Raw genomic sequence first — 18,657 nt, forward strand, 5'->3', positions numbered from 1 at the left:
TTACACCAGAGTGCTTTCCTAATAGTGTTCGTGCAACGTTATGCCAATGGACCTTGAGTATATGACAAACTGCAAAAAGACAAGCAGATTTGGTTACTGGGAGAATGCCGAGTACACCAGTTAAACAGACTAACAGAATGCACCCTGTCCTTGAACTGGCGCGGGTAGATAACATTAGTGTATAAAGGAGTGACTATGCTGTCTGTGTTTTCAAAGCTATCATCGGCTCTTGTGCGGTGCTAGTCTTCTCTTGCAGCAAGTAAAATAAATGCACTTATGATTGACCCATTCTGAGCTAATCATTTGTTATAAGATGTAGCGGAAAGGTGCTCGACATGGCTGTACACCCTGGTACACCATCCTCCTAAATGGATAATGATAGCATTGAAGTCAAGAGGACTACATTGAACAAGTCAAAAGGGTAGATGCTGAGAAGGCAATTCTCTCATGGGAGCATTGAAAACATGGAGTGTGCACAATGTGAGGACTTGGACTTTGACTTAAGACTAAGATGAGAAGGAATTCCTTCTCTCAGGTGATTGTGAATCTTTGGAATTCTGTACCTCAGAGTGATTAAGGCTAAGACAAATTTGTGAAACATAAGGGATTCAAAGTTGAGGAGTTTGAGGTCAACAATCAGATCTGCCAAGTTCTTGTGGACCAGACCTGAGGAGCCATATGACCTTATCCTGCTCCTAATTCTTTAATAAACACCCCATGACTATTCCTCTATTGTGGACCACATTTCACCACCAGGGAGCCATATGGAACTTCAAGCCCCAAGAAATTAATGAGAATAATAAGGACCTAGTAGATATTTTTGCAAATTGTCACTTTAACTCTTCATTTTGAGTTTATATTTTGCTTGTTATAATTGATTATTTTTGTAGTAAACTTTGCTGGAGAGACTTAAGGAAGGGAAATTTTATCTCATGTTACTTCACTGCAAACTTGCTTCAACCAACCCTGAGGGAAAACAGTTCTGTGTTATATGCTTCCAAAGAAGGTTGATATATGTTGGCAAATATGTTATCATTATATCAATGATATAATGATAATTTATATTTGCATAACATCCTTTAATAACCACACAACCCAGAACATGCTCTTGTCTTACAGCTGCCAACAGGAAGAAGGTACTAGAGCCTCAGGATTCACACCACCAGGTTCAGGAACAGATATTACCCCTTAAACATCAGGCTCCTAAACTAGTGGGGATAGTTCCACTCAACTTTACCTGCCGCATCATTGAAATGTTCCCACAACCTAGGAACTCACTTTCATGGACTTCATCTCGTGTTCTTGATATCCATTGCTTATTTATTTATTATTATTGTTTCTTCTTTTGTATTTGCAGAGTTTGTTGTCTTTTGCTCTCTGGTTGAAAGTCCTGGCTGGGTGGTCTTTCATTGATTCTTTTATAGCTATTATTTTTTTGATTTGTTGAGTATGCCCACAAGAAAATAAATCTCAGGGTTGAATGTGGTGATATCCATGTACTTTGATAACAAATTTACTTTGAACTTTATGTAGCTAAAATGTCTTGAAATACTTCACAAGGTTTTCCACAGTAAGTTTCCATGGGCTCTGATCCATTTATTTATTTAGAGATACAGCACAGAATTAGACCCAATGAGCCGCACCACCGAATTAACCCTAGCCTAACCAGAGGACAATTTACAAAGACCAATTAACCTACTAACCGGTACACCTATACGCTGTAGGAGGAAACCAGAGCATCTGGAGGAAACACAGGTAGTTCAAGGGGAGAGCATGCAAGCTCCTTATAGACAGCGATGGAATTGTTCTCCAAACTCCAGAATGCCCCGAGCTGTAACAGTGTCGCGCTAGCTGTTATGCAACCGTGGCTGAGCCATACAATGCAGCTCTTCTTGGCGTAAGCAAACCAATGACGTGCCAGAAAGATCACTGTACCGAGGCCACACACAGATGGCTAACTTTATCACGTTGTTTCAGCATCCCTGCTTCACAACGGCAAAGCAAGCGAGATCAGCCGAAAGCCTCCGTTAAAGGTGGGCTACCTGTCACCACTCAGCTCCATAAATGGCCATCAATGTCAGCTCACTGTCTTCACCTCCTTCTAAATGAGAACTTGGATCGTTTGTGGTACCAACCATTGCAACTCTTGTCTACTTCAATGAGATGAGGTGCATTGGATATCATAGCTGGCTGTTCCATCTTCTTTTCCTCTTTTCAGAGGAGAGGTTGATACCCTGACACAGTGGTGCCAAGATAGCAATGTCCAAAAAACAAAAGAGCTGATTGTGGATTACAGGAGGAACAGAGACAGGCTCGGCCCGATCGACATCAATGGGACTGCAGCTGAGATGGTTAGTGGTTTCAGGTTCCTCAGTATAGACATCACCCAAGATCTCACCTGGACTGTACACACTGGCTATGTGGCAAAAAAAGCACAACAGCACCTCTTCCACCTCAGGCGACTGAAGAAGTTCTGCATGAGCCTCCAAATCCTCAAGACCTTCAACAGGGGCACAATTGAGAGCATCCTGACTGGTTGTATCAACGCCTGGTACAGAAATTGCGCAAACCTTGGTCACTGGGCATTGCAGAGAGTGGTACGGACAGCCCAGCGCATCTGTGGATGTGAACTTCCCTGCATTGAAGACATTTATAGCAGCAGATGCAGAAAGAAGTCCTGGAAGATCATTGGGGACACCAGTTACCCCAACCATAAACTGTTGCAGCTGCTTCCATCTGGCAAACGATATCACAGCATTAAAGCCAGGACCAACAGGCTATGGGACAGCTTCTTTCTACAAGCCATTAGGCTTCTAAATTCACATGTCTGTACATTGCGAAGGAGTCATAATGCAAAGATTTTTACTCTCACACATTGTGGGATGGATGCAAGATTTTAATAAATTCAATTCAATTCAATTCAAAAAATAGCATCCTCTGTATGGCTTCCCACTGCACTGCTCTGCGCTGTCTACTATTCTGCAATGATTATCTGCTTCCTGATATCTCTTTGTCATTATCATTCATTTCCCTTCATCCATGCACTGCAAGTCCTCTTCTTCTTCTTGGGCCCTTCAGTCCCTTAGCAGACATCCCACCTCTCCCAGAAGTTCCGGGAGTCTCCCGCATATTGATAGTGGCTCCCTGATGCCCAGAAATTATATACAATATCCCGGAAATCGATGTTTTTGAGAGGGAGAGGGAGAACGAGCATCCTGATTGGTCTCTGTTTGTGCTAAGTAGACCTATCAGTTTTCTCTGTGGGCGGGCTTTACAGTCGACCTCAAAAATAATGAGTGTTGCTCGCTGCACTGTTTACAACAGTGACTTTTCTATTGCCCATGGTGGGTTAAAACTGTAAAAGACACGTTGAGGTGAGTTTAACAGGTGTCATTCGTTCATTAGTATAGCTAACGTTATTTAAACTAGCTGGCTAGCTGCTAAGGAGCTACTCTGTAGATCTCCTACGTGATGAGACCAAACTCCCTGTAGACTTGCTTAAAGTTGTAATAGAAGCATGATAATTTTATATAATATAAGTACATATTTTAGTGTCACATTTTCTGCATATACCCAACTTGGTTTACAGATTAGACAAAATCACTAAACAAAGTATTACATGCACCCTCGAGGAAATCTGCAGATGCTGGAATTTCAAGCAATACACATAAAAGTTGCTGGTAAACGCAGCAGGTCAGGCAGCATCTCTAGGAAGAGGTACAGTCGATGTTTCGGGCCAAGACCCTTCGTCAGGACTAACTGAAAGAAAAGCTAGTAAAAGATTTGAAAGTGGGAGAGGGAGAGGGAAAATCCGAAATGATGGGAGAAGAGAGGAGGGGGAGGGATGGAGCCAAGAGCTGGACAGGTGATTGGCAAAGGGGATATGAGAGGATCATGGGACAGGAGGCCTACGGAGAAAGAAAGGGGGGGGAACCCAGAGGATGGGCAAGGGGTATAGTCAGAGGGACAGAGGGAGAAAAAGGAGAGAGAGAGAAAAAGAATGTATGTATATAAATAAATAACGGATGGGATACGAGGGGGAGGTGGGGCATTAGCGGAAGTTTGAGAAGTCAATGTTCATGCCATCAGGTTGGAGGCTACCCAGACGGAATATAAGGTGTTGTTCCTCCAACCTGAGTGTGGCTTCATCTTTACAGTAGAGGAAGCCGTGGATAGACATATCAGAATGGGAATGGGATGTGGAATTAAAATGTGTGGCCACTGGGAGATCCTGCTCTCTGTGGCGGACAGAGCGTAGGTGTTCAGCGAAACAATCTCCCAGTCTGCATCGGGTCTGGCTTCAGCGAAAAGATCTCCCCACCTCCCCCTTATACCCCATCCGTTACTTATTTATATACACACATTCTTTTTCTCCCTCTGTCCTTCTCACTATACCCCTTGCCCATCCTCTGGGCTTCCCCCTCCTCTCCCATTTCTTTCTCCCTAGGCCTCCTGTCCCATGATCCTCTCATATCCCTTTTGCCAATCAACTGTCCAGCTCTTGGCTCCATCCCTCCCCCTCCTGTCTTCTCCTATCATTTCGGATCTCCCCCTTCCCCTCCCACTTTCAAATCTCTTACTACCTCTCCTTTCAGTTAGTCCTGACGAAGGGTCTCGGCCCAAAACATCGACTGTACCTCTTCCTAGAGATGCTGCCTGGCCTGCTGCGTTCACTAGCAACTTTGATGTGTGTTGCTTGTCATGCACCCTGGGAGTTCGACCGAGCGGGGGGGCGCGGGATGCTACCTCCCTGAAATGAGTTTTTGCAGGGTGGGATGTCTACCTTAGGCCATTGATGACCTTCTGTCTCCATTGTCCAAAGTTGATGGTATGGTTGGAGTTCATCAATGTTTCTGTAACCCATTGCATCCACCGTACAGGGGATTGGCCTATACAGCTTCACCAGAGCTATGTTGGCCGGCCTTATCTATTTCTACCTCTCACAATGGAGACGTAGGATTGGACTTGAGCGCAGCACTGCGAGTCACTTAGAATTATCTTCTGGTGCTCAGTCTCCGCAAATCTGTTGTGTGTGCAGCTGTGCTGACACATACAAACACTGGTGAGAACAGCACATTGCACTATTCTGCCTTGAATCACCCACAGTGTTGGCAGTCCATTTCTCCAAGCCTGCAATAATGTAAAAATGGCAACAGAGTTCACATGACAAAGTATGGTATATAGTATTTCTGCGACTGTACTGTCATCCATCTGGAACTGTGTGAGAAAGGGGATGTGGGAATTGTTCAAAGTTCAAAGCAAGTTTGTTATCAAAGTACATACCGTATGTGCGAGGCCTCCATCAGTAAGGGTCGCCCATGGATTTTGCATCCTGGCCGCCAAAGTACGCACGCCTGGGCAGTACGATATGGAGAGCAAGCTGTTGCCTATCTGCAAGCTCCCCCTCTCCACACATCTGATGAACCCAAAGGAACGGTAGAGACCGAAACTGTTTGGTACCAGCAGTATTGCAGGAGTTGCCAGACACCATTGAACTCAATGTAGGACTGCCTTACAGACTCCAGCTCTGAGTTTTTTCCTCAAGATTTACTCTTAAAGCCTTCGCCGTGAGTGGGTTTAGCCGCAAGGCAGCAGAGGTCTGAGATCTGAGTTTTCCTTCTCCTAGATGAGCTGCCAACCACGGCAAGGTACATATCTGTCACCATGTACCACCCTGAGATTCATTTTCTTGCAGGCATTCACAACAGATACAAAGTAACAGAATAGAATCAAGGAAAAAGTGCACATGACAAAGATTGACAACGTGCAAAAGAGAACAATCTGTGCAAATGTTAAAAATAAATAAATAAATATCGAGAGCACGAATTGTAGGGTCCTTAAGAGTGAGTCCATAGGTTGTGGAATCAGTGTTGGGGTGAGTGAAATATGCCCTCTGGTTCAAGAGCCTTATGTTAGAAGGGAATGATTATGAATTGAGCCAAACATTAGTTGATTAAGGGCCTTAAATTCAGCAAGTCAAGTCAAGTCAAGATTGTTCTCATGTGCAAAGAAAGGGGGAGCTATGGATGTCATGAAAACCTTGCTTGCAACATCACAGGCAAGTAGCTACAGACACCACAGAGAATATAACTTACACATAAGTTATACAGAGCTCCTATCCTGCAACTTTTATCTCATTTCTGTCATCTGGTCTTGCAATCAGATATAAAGCAGTGAAATTCTAGATGCTTCAAGAGCTAAGAAATTATTTTTCAAGTCGTGCCTGAGCTGTTTAAAATGGAACACACTTAGCTGGAGGCCTGCTTTGTGGCCACAACTGAACAGAATATTCCTTATTGCTCCACAATGATATGACGCAGGTTCGAGAAACAGTGTCAGGGCTGTAGGCTCAGTCAGCCTTTCGGAGGTTGAAGAGAATCCTTTCAAGTCATATGTGCATCAACCAAATAATTTATAAAACAGTTATAGCTTTATATTGCAAGTCTAAGATAGTAACATTTTTTTTGCTGATCTGCTTGTTGTTGCAAAGGACATTGAAAGCTGCTTTTGTGCCATTATGACGGCATGCTGTGTGAATTTTAGCTGTTACCCTCAAGGGAGCAACTTTCCAATCTAGTGTCACCACCGCTGCCCGTTTTTTCTTTCCTTCTATTAAGCTCAGCTAAATTAGCAATATATTATTGCTTACCCAAACATCAAGCAATCTTTCTATAAATAGTAACAGCAGACATTTAACAGTTGCTGCAGAAATCCCATTAGTACGATCTTGTGTGTGAACAAGGACTGTTTACCTCACAACCACCACCATTCAAACCGTGCCGTGACAGGTAAGCCACTCTTAAATATGAATGACCATGTTTTGTTTTACAGTGGAATGCTTATGATTAACGTGTCATAGAGTCATAGAAAAGTACAGCACAGAAAAAGGCCCTTCAGCCCATCTAGTCCACACTGAAACCATTTAAACTGCCTACCCCCATTGACCTGAACTGGGACCATAGCCTTCCATGCCCCTACCATCCACGTACCTATTCAAACTTCACGTAAGCGTTGCCACCACTTGTGCTGGCAGCTCGTTCCATACTCTCACAACCCTCTGAGTTTTCCCTCATGTCAACACTACCTTTTCCCAGTTGTAGTCTGAAAAATCAACTCATAAAGGAACGGCAAGACGTATGCAAAGAAGAAAAGCATTAAATTATCCTCACACATCAGATTGCTAAAAAGGACTTGATAAAATATATTTGCAACAAAGTCATTAGATTAACACAGTGTTTGATGAAGTCATCAGAATCCAAAGATTGTGTTACCATGTCACATTTGGCCTCTTTCTTTCTTTTACCAGATGAGCTGACTGACCTTTTGTTTGCTCAGGTTTTAATTCACGTAACTGCGCAAAAGTCATAGGTGCGTATCGAGAACTAGGTGGCCTAAGACTTTTGCACAGTACTGTAGTAATTTTATATATTGCACTGTAGTGCTGCCACATACAAAAAAAATCAAATCTCATGTCATGTGTGTGATGATAAACCTGATTCTGATATGGGTCTCTATTGTGGACTGAGAGTGGGAAGGGGGCAGGAAGAGGGGAATCATGGTTGGGAAAAGGGGAAGGGAGAGGGGGAGAGAATGTGAAGCACCAGAGAGACATTCTGTAGTGATCAATAAACCAATTGTTCGGAATCAAATGACCTTGCCTGTTGTCTCAGGGCTGGGTGTGTCTGTACCCGTGCCAACCCCGTCCCTGGCACTCCTTCTCTGCCACCTGTCCCACACCCCTCCCCTGGTGCTTCACCCTCGCCATTCCCAACATCTTTCACTCCCAATAGGTTTACAAACTCGCTCTCTGCTTCCTCTTGACAAATACAGTACTGTGCCCCAGCTATATGTATATGCCAAAGACTTTTGCGCTGCACTGTACACATCCTCTTGGACCTGCGGCAACAGAACGAAAGGTGACATGGGGAAAAAACCTTTTACACAGCGATATCCAGAGTGCTTTGCCATGGTAGCGTGGAGACACGATCAATTATAACTTGCAGGAGAGAGTTAGATATGCACCAGAATGGAAAGAATTGGCTGGATCGGGGGGAGATGGCAAGTGAGTAGGTTTAGCTGGAGTGCTCTTCCATAACTAGTATTGAATTGACTGGCCGAATGACCTCCTTGCAAGATGTAACTATTCTATGGTTCTGTGAAACATCCTGTAGATACTGCATGTGCATATAAAAGCATTTTGCAACATTTTAACTACATACTTGTTCATTATTTATTATTTTGTAATTATTATGACTATTTATTGTTAAATGCTCCAAAAATATGGCAAATTCTCAGCAGGCTCACAGTTCAGCTTCTGTATCCTACATGAAGTGTTACATAAATCATAAATCTTTCTTCTGCTGGAACGTACTAAGGAAATATATTTAGTTGTGTTAATTAATCAAATAATAATGAAATTCAACAAAATGGACGACTGGACCAATTTGTCTATCGATGGATCAGGTTTAATTTCATTCAATGCAAGCTGTTCTTAAGATAATACTGCACTTGTGGCCTTAGGTCCTGCATAATAATTACTGGTCTAATTCTGAGTACAGTTGACCGCTGTTTCACAGGGGGGTTCCATTCCTAGAGTCTGTAATGTGACTTTCCATAATGCAAAGCACATGCATAATACAAGAAATGAGCTGAAAAAATATATTAATTTATTTACTTTCTTTTCTACATAAATTCTGTGAGAGAAAGTTTTATTCTGTATCTCCAATTTCTGGTTAGCATCTCGTATATTCTGTAAGGTGAATTTCCATCACACAAATGGCCAAAGTTTGCCTGTTATCCAGCCTTCTCTCCCTGAGAAAAAGGAATAAAATCGATAAAGTTGGGAAGAGAACATAATTAAGGACAATGGTCCATCTTTTACAGAAACAACACACACAAAATGCAGGAGGAACTCAGTAGGTCAGGAACAATATGGAAATGAACAAACAGTTGATGTTTTGGGCCAGAAGAGAAAGGAGCAGAATTAGGCCTCTCAGTCCATGGAGTCTGCTCTGCCATCCCATCAGGGCTGATCCCGGATCCCACTCCACCCGATGTACCTGCCTTCTCACCATATCCTTTGATGCCCTGGCCGATCAGGAAACTATTAACTTCCACCTTAAATATGCCCACGGACTTGGCTTCCACTGCAGTCTGTGCAAAGATTCACAGCTCTATAGCTAAAAAAAAAATCATCCTCATGTCTCTTCTAAAAGGTCACCCCTCAATTCTGAGGCTGTGCCCTCTGGTTCTGGATACCCCACCATCGGAAACATCCTCTCCACATTCACCCTATCTAATCCATTCAACATTCGGTAAGTTTCAATGAGATAACCCAGCATTCTTCTAAATTTCAGCAAGTACAGGACCAAAGCTGCCAAACACTCCTCATATGTTAACCCTTTCGTTCCCAGAATCATCCTCGCGCAGATCCTCCAGATACTTTCCAATGACATCCTTTCTGTGATAGAGGGTCCAAAACTGTTGACAATACTCCAAGCGCGGCCTAACTAATATCTTATAAAGCCTTGGCATTAACTCCTTGCTCTTATATTCTATTCTCCTTAAAATAAATGCCAACATTGCATTTGCCTTCTTTACCACAGACTCAACCTGTAAACTAACCTTCTGGGAGCCTTGCATGAGACTCCTAAGTCCCTCTGCACCTCTGATGTTTGAACCTTCTCCCCATTTAGATAATAGTCCGCACTATTGTACCTTTTAATAAAATGCATTATCATACATTTCCCAACACTGTATTTCATCTGCCACTTTTTGATCATTCTTCCAACATGTTGCAATCGCATTGCTTCCTCAGCACTACCTACCCCTCCACCTATCTTCGTATCATCTGTGAACTTTACCACAAAGCCATCAATTCCATTATCCAAATCATTGACAAACAATGTGAAAAGCAGTGGCCCCAATACTGACCCCTGAGGAACTAGTCACCGGCAGCCAACCAGAAAAGGTCCCTTTATTCCCACTCACTGCCTCCTGTCTGTCAGCCATTCCTCTATCCATGCCAGTATCTTTCCTGTAACGCCATAGGATTTTATCTTGTTAAGCAGCCTCACGTGTGGCACCTTACCAAATGCCTTCTGAAAATCCATGTAAGTGACATCCACTGCCTCTCCTTTGTCCACCCTGCTTGTTACTTCTTTAAAGAACCCCAACAGATTTGTCAAGCTGATTTCGCTCTACAGAAACCATGCTGACTTTGACTTATTTTATCATTAGACTCCAAATACCCCGAAACCCACATCCTTAATAATAGACTCCAACACTTTTCCAACCACTGAGGTTAGGCTAACTGGCCTATAATTTCTTTTCTTTTGCCTTCCTCCCTTCTTAAAGAGTGGAGAGACATTTGCAATCTTCTAGTCCTCCAGGACCATGCCAGAATCAAGCGATTCTTGAAAGATTATGACCAATGCATTCATTATCTCTTCAGTAACCTCTCTCAGGACTCCACCTGGTCCAGGTAACTTATCCACCTTAAGACCTTTAAGTTGGCTTAGCACTTTTTTCTTTGTAAAAACAATGGCACTCGCTCCCGCTCCCTGACATTCATGGACCTCTGGCACATAGCTAGTGTCTTGAACAGTGAAGACTGATGCAAAGTACCCATTAAGTTCATCTATCATTTCTTTGTTTCAAATGATGCTGGTGAGGTAGTATTCCATGACTAACTCACCAGCATCATTTTCCAGTAGCATAATATCAACTCTCACCTCCCTTTTTCTCTATATAACTGAAAAACTTAGTGTATCCTGCTTTTTATTATTAGCTAGTTTGCCTATATATTTAATCTTTTCCCTTCCCATAGCTTTTTTAGTTGCATTTTGTTGGATTTTAAAAGCTTCCCAATCATCCAAATTCCCACTCACTTTTGCTTCTTTATATGCCCTTTCCTTGTATTTTATGCAGTCCCCAAATTCCCTTGGCAGTCATGGTTGCCTACCCCTGCCATTTGAGAACTCCTTCTTCTGTGGGACATATCTATGCTGAACTATTCCCAGAAACTTTAGTCATCTCTGCTCTGTCATCATCCCCAACAGTATCCTCCTCCAATCCACCTGGACAAGCTCCTCTCTCATGCCTCTGTAATTCTCTTTATTCCACTGCGATACTGATACATGTGACTTGTGCTTCTCCCTCTCAAATTGCAGTATGGATTCAATTATATTATGATCATCCGAGACCCTTCTTCAGGACTGGAAAGGAAAGGGGAAGATGCCAGAATAAAATGGTGTGCGGAAGGAGGCTAGCTGGAAGGTGATAGGTGAAGCCAGGTGGGTGGGAAAGGTCATGGGCCGGAGAGGGAGGAATCTGGCAAGAGAGGAGAGTTTTACAGAAGCAATTCTGAATTTCACTCAGGAGTATGGTGAGCAATCAGGGGCTACATTACTGCATCAGTTTCCTTGATTTGATTTGAAAATATGAGTTTAACACCAGCCAGAGCAGCTGGGGAATTTCAATTCAAGTAATTAATTAAAGATCTGGGATCAAAAAGTTGGTGGCAGTAATGATGTTTGTCTCTGGGCTACTCTCTGAAATGTGTGAGCAACCCATTCGGTTCCAGGGGCTATTAAGTGCAATTACACCCACAGCCCATCAAAGAATAAGAAACATAAAATACATAAGAAACATACAAACAAAAGTTCACTGAAGTAAAAACTGTATTGCATTTGTGAATAATGAATAGACCTATTCTCAAAGAGTGCCAGCAATTAGCTGCTGCTTTTTGTGATATGTTTCTAAAACATGCTGCTTAGGCCACAAATATTGGAATTGTATATTTCATATTTGTATGGCTACCTACAGTACTTAGACACACACACACACATACACTAAGGTGCCTAAGACCTTTTCACAGTGTTTTATTTGTCAATGTGAAGCGGAGAGCGAGTTTGTAAATCCGGCAGGAGCAAAGGATGTTGGGAATGGTGAGGGCAGAGTGCTGCGGGAGGGGTGTGGGATGGGTGGCATAGATAAAGTGCCAGGGGTGGGGTGCCATGGATGCAGACACACCCAGCCCTGAGACACCAAACAATTGGTTTATTGATCATTACAGAATGTCTCTCTGGTGCTTCTCACTCCCTCCCCTCTCCCTTCCCCTTTTCCCAACCATGATTCCCCTCTCCTTGCCCCCTTCCCACTCTCAGTCCACAATAGAGACCCAGATCAGAATCAGGTTTGTCATCGCTCACATATTTATAGGCATCCATTAGTCTCATGAGACCATGGATTTGCGCCTTGGAAGGTTTCCAGGGCGCAGGCCTGGGCAAGGTTGTATGGAAGACCGGCAGTTGCCTATGCTGCAAGTCTCCCCTCTCCACGCCACCGATGTTGTCCAAGGGAAGGGCATGCGCCAACACATATCTCTCACATATGTCAAGAAATTTGATTATTTTGGTGGCAGCAGTACAGTTCAATACATAAAATTACTACAGTACTGTGGAGTGTGTTGGCACGTGGCCAAGTGGTTAAGGCGTTCGTCTGGTGATTTGAAGCTCGCTAGTTCGAGCCTTGGCTGAGGCAGCGTGTTGTGTCCTTGAGCAAGGCACTTAATCACATATTGCTCTGCGACGACACTGGTGCCAAACTGTATGGGTCCTAATGCCCTTCCCTCGGACAACATCGGTGGCGTGGAGAGGGGAGACTTGCAGCATGGGCAACTGCTGGTCTTCCATACAACCTTACCCAGGCCTGCGCCGTGGAAACCTTCCAAGGCACAAATCCATGGTCTCACGAGACTAACGGATACCTATAAAAAATATATAAACTGTGGAGCAATCTATAAATTTTTTTTCTTCAGGGAGAATTTGGGATTTGATGTTCTTGCAGTTCTCCCAATTTGTTTTTTTTTTGTGCATGGGGGTGAGGTTTGATGCTCTTATTGCACACAATTTGGGGTGATTTGTAAGTGCTTTTTTGTGTGGGAGAGTTTGACATTTTCTTTGAACTTCCATGGTTTTCTTTATTTCATGACTATCTGGAGAAGCCGAATCTCAGAGTTGTATACTGCATACATACTTTGATATAAATGAACCTTTGAATCTTTGAAAAGTGTTAGACATCCTAGCTATATAGATGTGCCTAAGACTTTGCATTGTTCTTGAAATAAAGAGGCTGAAAAAAATAATTGTACCACAGGCCAGTGTCAATGAGCATTGTTCTGCAATTATATAGCACTCTTCACAGGCAAATGGCATCTCAAAGCTTTTTACAGTGAATGAGTCATTTGAATTCTAGTTGTTGTAAAGTTGGAGAACAGCAGGCAAGTGTCACTCAGCAAGGTTCATTAGTAACAATCTGTTGATGATCAGATATTAAACACAAGAAATTTTGCAGATGCTAGCAATGTTAAACGACACACAAAACACTGGAGGAACTCAGTAAGGCAGGCAACGTCTATGATTAACTCGCTTTCATGGACTGTACAACTCATGCTCTCAGTATTATTTATTTACTTTAAAAAATTTATTAGTTGCACAATTTGTCGTCTTTTCAACATTGGATGATTATCAGTCTTTGCTATGTCGTGTTTTTCATTGATTCTATTCTATTTCTTTATTTTCCTGTAAATCCTGCAAGAAAATGAAACTCAGGGTAGTACATACATACGTTGAACTTTGAGCTTTGATGATGCTGTTTGGACACGCTGAGTTCCTCCTCAGTATTGTGTTCATACTGATGAAGACATCAGGGAGAACCCTGCTCTGAAGTAATTCCATGGGATCCTTTGTGTCTTCCCCAGTGAACAGAAGGGACGTCCGTTTATTGCTTTGTCTCATCTGAATGTCAAAGCCACTCCCTCAGTGCTGCGCTGATGTGTTTCTCTAATTTTGTGCATGAGACTCTGAAGTGGAATTTGAATCCACAACCTTATAAATCAGAGGCAAGGGAGCCACCACTGAGCCAAGATTATTTTGGGTAAAAGTTCAAGGGATGGTCCAGGATCACTTGTAATATTACCAATCTCATAAGAAACAAATAGAGTTGGATCCCCTGCCCATCTTGCACCTCCTTCACCTCTGACTTTCACCTCTCTACTCCCTCTCTGTGGACAGACTGTGGAGCTGGAATTCTCCGAAGGAAACATTGGAAGCACTCAGAAGTTCACTGGGTGATCACTTTGTGGAAGACCCACAACCTCATAATCTTTTTCATGTCAAGAGTGGAGAGTAGATGGTATGAGCTGCCAGAGGAGATAGTAGAGGTGGGTATAATGGCAATAGACGGTAAGAGGTTTAGATTGACTTGATAGCCAGAGACTTTTTTCCAGGGTGGAAATGACTAATATGAGGGGGCATTATTTAAGGTAATTGGAGGGAAGTAAAGTAGGGATGTCACTGGTAAGCTTTTTACACAGAGAGTGGAGGGTGCGTGAAACAAGCTGCCAGATGTGGTGGTAGAATTAGTACAGTATACTGGGCAAGGTTCCAACTTGGGATCCATGGACCCCACAGTTAATGGTAAGGCTCCATGGCATAAAAAATGTTGGGAACCCCTGCATTAGGGACATTTAAAAAACTCTTAGAGAGGCACATGGTTGATAGCCTTTTAGGAGGGAAGGAATAGATTGATCTTAGCGCAGGTTAAAAGGTTGGTACAACATTGTGGGCTGACGAGCCTGTAGAATGCTGTACTGTTTCAAATTTTAGGTTCAAATTTTAAACGTAATTTGGGTAAGTATATGGATAGGAAAGATTAATAAAGATATGGGCCAAACACGGGAAATAAAACTAGGTTAGTTAAGCAACTTGCTTGGTAAGGATGAGCTGACAAAGGCATTGTTTCTATACTGCATATCTCTGTGACTCTATGGCCTGCACTCAGTCCTAAAGAGCGACCCTTAGCTTCTGTTAGCTGTCACTTTAATTCCTCATTCCACTCCCACTCTGACCTTTCTTTGTCTCTTACGTGGTCTCAAGAAGACCCAAAGCAAGCTTAAGGAAAACCTCCTCATTTTCTATCTGGGTATGTTGCAAGCAGCGGGAATCTCCGACCTCAGATAAAACATTCATTCTTTCTCTTTGCATCAGAACTGGTCACTCCAGTCCATCGTCATCATTTTGGCTCATTTGAATGTCAGTGAAATTTTTCCTTTCTCTTCTTTCATTTTGTTTAGTCTAGCCTGCCGAGCTTTACCGTTACCAACATTTACATGGACAAAGGAACTTAATCTGACTGTAACTGCTCCTGAATTCCTAAATGATAGTTTTACTCCATCAATAATGTTGCCTGGGTGTCACCTATCCCTCTTCCCTAACTTCCCTGATGCCATAAACCAACTTGCTTTATTCTCTCTTTTCCAGTAGTGATGAGGGGTCCTGAACCAAAAGCATTATCTGTTTCCATTCTCATAGATGCTGCCTGGCCTGCTAAGAGTTCCTAGCATCTCCTGTTTTTATTTCAGATTTCCAGTACCTACAGCCTTTTTTTGTTGATTTTCTATCCTTAGGGAGACTGACACAATTGTTATTAACCAATTCTGCAGACACTGTTTTGATGGCTTTGACTCAAGTCCTCCTCATTCATTATTTCAGATTGGAGCAGCCTGTCCTCACCTCAATTTCTCACTCAATCCAGAAATAAGTGGAACATAGAAAACCTACAGCACAATACAGGCCCTTCAGCCCACAAAGCTGTGTCGAAAACATGTCCTTACCTTGGAACTACATAGGGTTATCCATAGCCCTCTATTTTTCTAAGCTCCATGCACCTATCCAGGAGTCTTTTAAAAGACCCTATTGTTTCCACCTCCACCACAATTGCCAGCATCCCATTCCACACACTCACCACTCTCTGCATAAAAACTTTACCCCTGACATCTCCTCTGTACCTTCTTCCAAGCACCTTAAAACTGTGCCCTCTCGTGCTAGTCATTTCAGCCCTGGGAAAAAAGCCCTCACTATCCACACGATCAATGCCTCTCATTATCTTATACACCTCTATCAGGTCACCTCTCATCCTCCCTTGCTCCAAGGAGAAAAGGCCAAGTTCATTCAACCTATTCTCATAAGACATGCCCCCCAATCCAGGCAACATCCTTGTAAATCTCCTCTGCACCCTTTTTATGGTTTCCACGTCCTTCCAGTAGTGAGACGACCAGAATTGAGCACAGTACTCCAAGTGGGGTGTGACCAGAGTCCTACTTTGCTGCAACATTACCTCTTGTCTCTTAAACTGGATCCCATGGTTGATGAAGGCCAATGCACTGTTTGCCTTGTTAACCACAGGGTCAACCTGTGTAGCAGCTTTGAGTGCCCTATGGACTCGGACCCCAAGATCCCTCTGATCCTCCATGCTGCCAAGAGTCTTACCGTTAATACTATATTCTGCCATCATATTTGACCTACCAAAATGAACCACCTCACACTTATCTGGGTTGGACTGCATCTGCCACTTCTCAGCCCAGTTGTAACCTCTGACAGCCACTTGTCTGAGAAACATCACCTCATATTTTGGCTGGGCAGTCTCCAACTTGTTGGCAGAAACAGTGAATTCTCAAACTTCTGGCAATCATTTCTGCTCTGCCCCTTTTTTCTCTCTCTCCACCTGATCCACCGGTCCCATCACCCTATCTCTTTCCACCCCTCCCACTATCTCCATCTGCCCATCACTCACACACTTGTCCCAATGGTTCTCCCTCTCCTTGTTGATGCTCCTTCTTCTTCTATCAGTCTCCATCATCTCCAGCCCTTTGGCACTTCCACCTCTCACTTCCCAACTTCTGATATCATTCCCACTCTCCCCTCCATCATCTGCCTACCACCCTCCTCACCTGGATCCACCTCATCTGCCAAATGTTTTATTTTATTTGTTGAAATACAGATTGGAACAGGCCCTTCCAGTCCTTTGAATCACGCCGCCCAGTAACCCCCTATTTAATCCCAGCCTCATCACGGGACAATTTACAGTGACCATTTAACCTACCAACCAGTACGCCTTTGGACTGTGGGAGGAAACTGGAGCACCCGGAGGAAACCCACGTGGTCACAGGGAGAATGTACAAACTCCTTACAGGCAGCAGCGGGAATTGAACCCTGGGCGGTGGAATAGTAAAGCATTATGCTGACCACTAAGCTCCTGTGCCACCCAATATTGCTCAAATCCTCCCCTCCACCTCCCTAAACTGGCTAACTCTCCTCTTTCTTACAGTCAGATTAAGGGTCTTAACCAGAAAATTAAACTGTCATTTCCCTCCATAGAAGCTGCCCGACTGCTGAGTTCTCCCGGCATTCTGTGTGTTGCGCCTGACACTGTTACTGAGGTAAGAATACCCACAGTGCAGCCACTCAGTTGCATAACTGGTTGATATTAAAAATGAACAACAAGTTATTAAGACTCCCTGCTTAAGGTGAATGAGACCCTCATACTTTCTTTGAGCTTGTTTCATTCCCCAGCTCTATAAGACCATAAGACACAGGAGCAGAATTAGGCTATTCAGCCCATTTCATCATTGCTGATCCATTTCCTTTTTAACCTCATTCTCCTGCCTTCTCCTTGTAACCTTTCATGCCCTGACTAATCAAGAACCTCCACCTTAAATGCACCCAATGACCTGGGCCTCCACAGCCGCCTATAGCAACAAATTCCACAGATTCCCCACCCTCTGGGTAAAGAAATTCCTCCTCATCTCTGTTCAAAATGGACGTCGCTCTATTTCGAGGCTGTCCCCTCTAGTCTTAGACTCTGCCACCAAAGGAAACATCCTCCCCACATCCACGCTGTCTAGGCCTTTCAACAGTCGAAGAGCTGTTCATGACATGCTAACTGCCCTTTATCATTGCTGCTCTTTGCCAAGGATGAAAGGAGACACTGAGTCAATCCCTTCAGACAGAGAAGCATTTTTCCGGTCACTGACTAATTTCTAGCTAGCAGTATGCAAGATCCACTTAAAATGATTATATTCAAAAAGGATTGGAATCCCCAGATTAATTATGGGACAGTGATAATTTTATGAACTAAAGCTTTCTCAGTTATTTTATTTTCTATATCTCATTTTATTTATTGAAAATCAGAAAAATTTCTCTTTGTCCTAAAAGCCAAGAAACGTTTATTATAATCTCTTGCATTTTATGTCATTACTTTTTATGTATTTAAGGCATAAGGCATCAGGGACCCCCACCACCCAGGTCATGCTCTTTTCTCACTGCTGCCACCAGGAAGAAGGTACAGGAGCCTCAGGACTCGCACCACCAGGTTCAGGAACCGTTATTACCCCTCAACCATTTGGCTCTTGAACCAAAGGGGATAACTTTACTCAAATTCACTCACCCAAGCACTGAAATGTTCCCACAACCAATGGACTCATTTTCAAGGACTCTTTATCTCAATTTCTTTATATTTATTGCTTATTTATTTATTATTAATATTTCTTTCTTTTTGAATTTGCACAATTTGTTGTCTTTTGCGCACTGGTTGAACACTCAGTCAGCGTGGCCTTTCATTAATTCTATTGTAGTTATTATTCTATTAAGCACTTACTGGGTGTGCCCACAAATAAATCTCAGGGTTCTATATGGTGACATATATATACTTTGGTAATAAATTTTCTTTGAACTTTGATTTTTGCTAGTTAGTCTACTTACACTGCAAAAACACAAGCCATGTAAATGTTTCAAATTTAAAATATACTGTATCAAA

General features: G+C 43.0%; 1 long non-coding RNA gene across 1 annotated transcript in view; it reads left to right on the plus strand.

Annotated features, from left to right (window-relative positions):
• The window catches only part of LOC134359058 (uncharacterized), a 62,224-nt gene that overhangs the window by 29,432 nt on the left and 14,135 nt on the right, over positions 1-18,657 (plus strand). Inside the window, exon 2 of the long non-coding RNA XR_010021025.1 lies at positions 17,220-17,281. This is a non-coding gene — a long non-coding RNA (uncharacterized LOC134359058). The remainder of the gene's footprint in view (positions 1-17,219; positions 17,282-18,657) is intronic.

The sequence above is a fragment of the Mobula hypostoma genome, chromosome 19 (genome assembly GCF_963921235.1).
Source record: "Mobula hypostoma chromosome 19, sMobHyp1.1, whole genome shotgun sequence".
Lineage (NCBI taxonomy): Eukaryota > Metazoa > Chordata > Chondrichthyes > Myliobatiformes > Myliobatidae > Mobula > Mobula hypostoma.